This window comes from Ananas comosus, unplaced genomic scaffold (genome assembly GCF_001540865.1).
Source record: "Ananas comosus cultivar F153 unplaced genomic scaffold, ASM154086v1, whole genome shotgun sequence".
Classification (NCBI taxonomy): domain Eukaryota; kingdom Viridiplantae; phylum Streptophyta; class Magnoliopsida; order Poales; family Bromeliaceae; genus Ananas; species Ananas comosus.
The window spans coordinates 7,789-15,598 of NW_017891595.1; the positions used below are offsets into that span (position 1 = coordinate 7,789).

The window sequence follows — 7,810 nt, forward strand, 5'->3', positions numbered from 1 at the left end:
TAGGGTTGAAGAAAACTCACCGATTGCGAAGGAAGCTCTCTCAATCTCCAAATGGGAGCTAGAGTCCTTCCAATCTAACCTAAACAAAGGTTCTAAACCCATCAATTTGGTACAAAAGCCCTCAAAACGAAAATCCCCAAAAACAACCCTAAAATGCAAAATCTAGGGTTGCAACTTCAAAGAAACTATCAAAACCAAATCTAGAGGAGAGTAACATACTACTTACCCCCAAGTAGCCTCAATCCACGCTCAAAGTCCCCAAACTTCAAGGATTTTCCCTCACTCAAGCTCCCAAAACCAAGTTCCAACTTCATCCATGGAGGAAAAGCACAAAAGAGGAGAAAGAGATGGATTAATTCACCAAAATCTAGGCTAGAGGGAGATTAAAACCAAAGAGAAGCAAAGAGAAGCTCTCCTTACCTTACTCCCTGCAGTGGCAAGCTCAAAGAAGAGCCCTAGGGGCGTGGGTGCTGTTATAGTATTGCTACAATAGCAAAAACACCCCTGCAGAACAATCTGCTAAAAAACTGTCCCCTTGTACCGGTACACGGGCCCTTGTACCGGTACAAGGCCCACGAAAATGCAAACCCGAGGCTCGGGTGGCTGGGTTTGCGGCTCTGTACCGGTACAAGCTCGATGGCTGTACCGGTACAACCATCAACCTTGTACCGGTACAAGACATCCTAGTTCCGGTACAAGCCCTGCTGCAGGCTACCCGAGAACTGACCAAGAATTCTAATTTTGGGATTTTGGTGCCAAGTCTCAAACCAACATCCTCGGGGTTCGTGCCAGGGGTCGGAACACCATCAACGACCCTCCAAAAACTGCGGGAAAACTCCAAACGCAGATCAAACACTCGAATCTTGCGATTTGCTAATATCCAGTGTATTACAAGCGACCTCCCTCAAGCCAAGACGAAATGTGAGCATCGATCTAATCCTCAACTTGAGGACTCATAGCCACTAGTCACAATGCCAATATCACGATAGGTCTCTACCTATTTATTCTTGCCACTCTCAAGGCTTTATCTTCGACCATGTCATTATGGGTTAAACTATATTCAACGGTTCATCTCTCAATGCAATTCTTGTTTCTATGTCAATGACACCCTTGTTTTCTAATGTCCAAGTCCATTCTTACATTCACACAACTTGAGGGTCCAATCACACATGTCCATTTTGGTTCTATCATTCTCTATGTTCAACTACGTTAGAAGCATATAAATGAAGTCAAACCAAGTTCCACATGTAGCTACCCTACTATGCATGAATGGGTATATATATATCATATATGCTCAAGAATAGAGAAAACAGACATAGAAGGGAATCCAACGATTCCGGCGTGCACCCCCCACCTCTATTGGTCTTGTGGGTGTAGAATATTAAGGCCCCCGCACTTTACGAAAGCCGATTCCGCGCCCTATAATCAAAATAGTGCCATATTAGGCCTTTTTGTACATGAACTATACTCTATCATTTTCGAAATGTTAAACGAAGTTGTCCCACGCGTTTAGGACACCCCCGATTAGGTTTTCACGGGGTCAATTTGTCCCTGAACAATCCTAGGGCAAAAGCCCCAAATTCAAGCCCTAATATTGTCATTTAGAGTTCTCACATAAATCGATCCCAACCTTAAGCAAACAATAGCTTAGGATCACCTAAGAAGCATCCTAGTAAGGTTTCTAGGCCCTTGGAACCAACCCTAGGGCTTCCATGACAAACTCTACCCAACCACCATGAGAGCACTTGAGCTCTCATGGGTTCCATGGAGTTCAAGGCATATAGGAGGCTCCTATGGCCAAAAACAACCCAAAGCTCCAAAACATAGGGATTAAAACCAAACCCTAGACTCATTTCTACCAAAAAACTCACCTTAGCCCAAGCTCCACCAAGAATCTTCTTGTTGGAGAGCTCCTAGAACCTCCAAAACACCAAATCCACCTTCTTCCCCAAGTTCTTCTTCTTCTTCTCCAAGCCCTAGAGGGATTCTAGAGAGAGAAAGTGAGGAAATAAGAGAGGAGGAGGAGAATGGCTGTGGGAGAGAGGGGTTGGGCCATATATAGTGTTGTAACAATTGCACTTAAGCCCCTCCACTTGTTTCCTCATGAACTGCCCAGACTGGGCATTTTTCGCCTTCGGGGACCGGTCTCCCCGACCAGGGACCGGTTCCCGAACGGGGGTTTTCCAGGACTTAGCCAAATTTTCGAGTTTTTCTGCTGTTGCGCAGCGAGGGACCGGTCTGCCCGTCAGGGACCGGTCTCCCGAGGACCGGTCTCACCACCAGGGACCGGATGCCTCAGGATTTCCTGGCAGGCTACGCGCACGGGGACCGGTCTCTCCTTCAGGGACCGGTCCCCGAGAGCTCAAAATCTGGGACTTAGTCAGATTTCCAAATTTGCTCTCCGGGTCCCTTTTTGCTCCGTTTATGAACTCCAATGCACTTAGGGTCCACTTTAACTCGTTCAATTTCGCGTTCCGCTCGTTTTGACGGAACTCGGTACGATTCATAAGGGATGTGGTATGTTACAACAATCATGTAGAAGTTGTCACTTGAGATTTAATAGTCATATAGCATGATATTTGTAAATTAAACAGCTTATTGTTTGTGTGTGTGTGTGTGTGTGTTTTTTTTTTTTTTTTTTTGCTTCATAATGCCTATGGAGAAGGACTTGGGAGTTTGGAAAAATTAAATTTTAGCAGCGATTATTTTTTAAAATAACGGCAATTACAATTGCCGCTAAAATATTTTATGACAATTTTAACAATTGCCGCTATTGGTAGGGCCGCTAAAAGTTTTAGCGGCATTTATTCCGGCGGTTGGTAAAAATCTAAATAAATGCCGCTAAATATTATACAATAACAACTATTATAAATACCGCTAAATAGTATGCAATAACAACTATTATAAATGCCGCTAAATACTATACAATAACAACTATTATAAATGCCACCATAATTAATTATAATTGCTGCAAAAAACATATTAAATGATTGATAAATAAAGCTTATAACGGCAATTACAATTAATATTAAAATACTTGATTAACAACTAAATATTACAATGAATTGAAATATTAAAAAATAGTAGCAACCAAAAAGCATTAATAATTTGTATAACAAATAGTCTCAACTCTCAAATTACAATCTCAGTATTCAAATTAAATTTCGAACATAATTTCTAACAAACACCGTATGGTTGAAATTCTTGCTTCCCACTTCAATTTCCGCAGCTCCAGCTATTCTGGATCAACAAAAAAAAAATCATAAAATCAGTGTTCGAAATTACCAAATAAAAATCATCATATCAAATTTTTGAAAAATATGAAAGTTAGGTTGCACTGATTTTGTTTAGCTTTTCTTTTCATTTTGTAACAATAGCACTCAAATTAAGTAGACAAGCACATCTAAACCACCTTCTGGTTGTATTTCCAAACAAAATAATTTAGTTTCCTTCTTCTCCTGCTTTACCTAAAAGTTTCCTTCTGTAAGTTGACTACACTATATACAATCATGCAAATGACTTAAAATGGATATAAATTAAGAACATATTCTCAATAGAGGTGGCTTATTAAGGGGCCAAGAGGAAAACCGACATTAATATGCTTTACAAAAGATGTTATCAATGCAAAGTTGCACTTGAATAGCTTGAGACTTGAAAAGAGCTAATCCAACCTTTTTGCTTACTATAAATCCATCATATAGCAAGCAAGTAGAGCCAACCAGAAGACAACAAGAGCATAAGAGAGGTCTTACATGGTGATAAGCATCATATCAACAGATTCTAATTGCAAGAAAGATGATATATAGAACAATAGTAAAGACAAGTAACTTAACCTTACAAGGAGATGCCAAATCTAAACCACCTTTTGGTAGGAACAAACTAGTGGGGACAACGATGCCAAATCTAAACCACCTTTCTCACGGTCCAAAGATATCCTTACAAATTCTGCAAGACATGGTTGGGCCCATTCCATACGAATTTGTTGGCAATCAAGTTTTAACTGTTTTTTAACTGACAGATAGAAACACATAGGAAAAGGGAACCAAAATCTACAAGATTCTAATACAATCTCTTATTCCAAAAGTTTCTTTGCAGTGCTATTGGAGTTGTTTATACTTTGTCGACTTTAATTACCTTAAACAGATTAAATTTCTCCATAAAGTTATTTCCAAATTATTTTTGCTTCCATTAGGTCTAATTTCAGAAGTCAGATGAATAAGGCAAGTGCTCAAATATTTTGGACTCAATGTAAAGAGAAATGTATGAGTTCACATTTACGATATTTTGTGTTCAATTGATTCAGTTGATTTATAAGGGCACTATAACAGCTGAAAAGCAAAATTAGTTGTACCTGAGGTGGCCTCTTATTTAGATGTAGTCCAACAGCTTCTAGTTCCTTTGTCAATATCTGGCGATGTCCTTCACTCCGAGAATATCTCACAGTAAGAGAGAATACACAAATAATTCAAGTTAACAAAAAAAAGATCACCAAAGTACATTTTTAGTGGCTCATTGGCTATATAACAAGCATAGCATATGGTGCAATACAGCACATACAGCATCCCCTCCCCCCACCTAAACGACCGAAACCAAGAAAAAAAAAACTGTTTTAATATCAACTAGCCAAATTCCCCAAATGTCAGTTTCTAATCAATTAAAAAAACTCGTTATATGCCGTGTGAAAGTGTGACACTCATTCTCAAATCGACAGATGCAAAAATCAGTGAAGGTTCTTTTCTTGCTCATAAGGCACTACTTTGGTTTTTCTAATCTCAAAGATAGGAATTAATATTGACAATGGCATAGAAGTGTATTTGGGACATTATTACAACAGCTCTAAGTGTTAAGCAAATTAAAGGACTAAGATAGCAAATATGTGTACGTAAGTGTTAGGATTCGTCCGCATTGGGACTTATCTAAAATATTTCTAATTCATATGGGATAAGAAATAAATAGTTATAATTATCTGTTATATTCCTAGTCCACTTGGGATAAGGAATAAATCTAACAGATAAATCCTAATCTGTTTAAATCTCTATCTATGTGGGATTTAGTTAGAATACGATTAGAATTAATGTCTCCCTTATGGCCTATAAATACATGATGTATTGACCACATACTATATACGAAAAAAATTAGAATCATCTCTCCACAAAATTCTCTTTTGGGTTCGCTCTAGGGCACCATCATAAACCCTAGGGATTTGGGCGGTGTGCAGCGATCGACTCTAGTAGCCGGATTGCAACGAGTAAGAACAACGCGCAACAAATTGAGACAGGATGTTGGCGGATCAACGAGTTCGTAAAATAAGACGAGATTTGATCCTGGTAATCTTAATACATTCCGCAAGAAAGAGGTATGTAAAAATCTATGTGATTTTTGCGAACTATTTATTTCGATATTTAATTATTTTATCCAACAGTAAGAAATAAGCAAACTGGTTCAAGATGTGTTTAAGGAGCAAATAACAGAACATGGAATACTTACAAATGTGTAATTTTTCTTCATTTTTACACTAGAACACAAGCATGTGACACCCCAATAATCCCACATCAGATGGGAATGGGATTGTCATTGGGTTTATAAGAGACTTAGACACTAGTAATAATAACTGGGCTTAAGCATTTTGGGCCGGTAGTTTGGGCCCAACGAGTTATTGTTGCTAGTGGGTTGGGTCGTTATATTTGGTATCAGAGCCGGTTCACCAGCTGGACATGTGTGGTGAGTCTCGGCTGAGCCAGGGTTTGGATGATGGGCTAGTGAGACGAGTCTCACATCGCCGGTGATCTTGGGCTGTGTGTGTGATTGGACTGACGAGGACGTCAGGGCCTTTAACGGGGGGAGTCTGTGACACCCAAATAATCCCACATCGGATGGGAATGGGGTTGTCATTGGGTTTATAAGAGACTTAGACACTAGTAATAATAACTGGGCTTAAGCATTTTAGGCCGGTGGTTTGGGCCCAACGAGGTATTGTTGCTAGTGGGTTGGGTCATTACAAAGCATGACCAATATGAGAAATGAAAAATAGAAGTTCTAGTTAATGTAAGTTATATCGAACTGTCAAATATATAAGGTATAGTACAAAAGCAAGAAAAGGAAAGGGATTGGATTTGATGCAGTGGAAAAAAAACTTAATTAGCACAGATATACAAGGATAGAAATGAACAACAGGGTTACAAGGAAAGATGTGGCTTACTTTTGAGGCATCAAGAACCATCAGCACAATGTCTTATGACTTTGAAACAGCAATAACCTGAAAGGGAGAGCTATGATCAGATTGCAACACAAAGGATGAAATTAAAATTAAGGCAAATTCTAGGGACGAAACTAAAATAGGGGTCAAACTTCAAGGACTAGCTTAGACTCTTGGGATTGTACAGAAAAAGGGGGGGGCAGAACTTCGGGGACTAAAATGTTACAATAAACTCTGAGGATGAGAACGAAACCCAGTCAAACTTACGACACTAACTAACAATGGACGAAAAAGAAAATAAAAAAGAAGAGTATGCTATTAGCCGTTAAATGTTCCAATTTCATTTGCTAAAAAGTGATTAAAAATCATTAAATTTGATGGAATCACAAGTAAATTTTTGAAAATCTCCAATTTAAATGACTAAACTCACTCAACACCCAAAAATCAAAAGTTGAGGAAGTATCAATGAAAGAAAAAAAAATGAAGTTGGGTGGGCTAACCTCAAACTAACCTACAGTTGAGGGGGCCTCCCAATAAGTTTTAAATTTTCAAATAAATGAAAAATTAGTGGAAGAAGAAGTCTTACAAATAAACTTGTTTAGATATTTTAAGCGGGCTACAAAAGCTAAAAGCTATTAAAATCACAAGTACCAATCAAAATCTATTTATGAAAGGATGTGGTCGTATAAACCTTAAATAATAAACTAATCGAGATTTTAATATAAGAATATTTTCATTTTGTTGATCGCGGAGCTTATCAACAAGAACTCATAATGTAACCAACATTAAGTTACAGACTATAGCAACATCTCTAACAATATCATAATGAGTCGTTAGATGATCGGAATAAATTGGTTTTGTCTACCTAAGCTTAGAGCAATTTAGTGTCGCTCTAAGTTTTACTCATATTTAATACTATGCAAATCTTATGAACTACTTGGACTTTTCAGGTCTTTAGTCTAAGCAGCAGCAAGCAATCATGCACTTGACAAATAAAATTCTAAAATGCAGATGTGACATCCAAGGTGGTGATCCCTAAAAAATTCAGTGTTTCTTTTAGTTGTCCAAAGAGGAAGGTTGATTGTTTATAGTACCTCGGCGAATATGACAAGTAATAAGGCCGTCCAAGCACTGAACACCCCAGATATTTAAAATTCTCATTCCAGCACTAGCTAGGAGGTGAGATATAATGAGATCGACATAAATAATGGAACACTAGAAACTTTTATATAGAAAATGTTGTTAAGATAGCTTACCACAGGGAATCCAAGCTCATACAGCCCAAACCCAACCAATGCAACCAGAGGAGCAACCGACAATGGACTCAGAATTCTGCAGTAAATGGACATGCGCATGAAGCAAAACCACAAAAGGATAAGCAAAACCACTCAGGAGATCTTCCCTTCCTAAGTGCTTGGTTTCATACTTATCAACACCATTGTTATCTTCAATGGGCATAGAGCTTGTACTACTAATCTTCCAGATGATCTCCTGACTTTCCCAGCTGCTGAGCAACAATAGGAATTTCGAAGCTACAAGGAACACTGACCACCTACAGAACAAAATTAAACTGTTCATTACGATTCCAAAAACCAAAGGAGCAAATTACTATAA

The 7,810-nt window shown here is 38.5% G+C and overlaps 1 long non-coding RNA gene across 1 annotated transcript; it reads right to left on the minus strand.

Moving 5' to 3' along the window:
- Positions 1-3,124: 3,124 nt before the first annotated feature.
- LOC109705013 lies at positions 3,125-7,765 on the minus strand. Its single transcript, XR_002214573.1, has 6 exons — positions 7,623-7,765; positions 7,453-7,528; positions 7,291-7,368; positions 6,200-6,256; positions 4,352-4,436; positions 3,125-3,240 (listed from the first exon to the last, which is right to left on the minus strand). It is a non-coding gene; the product is annotated as an uncharacterized LOC109705013 (long non-coding RNA).
- Between the last annotated feature and the right edge of the window lie 45 nt (positions 7,766-7,810).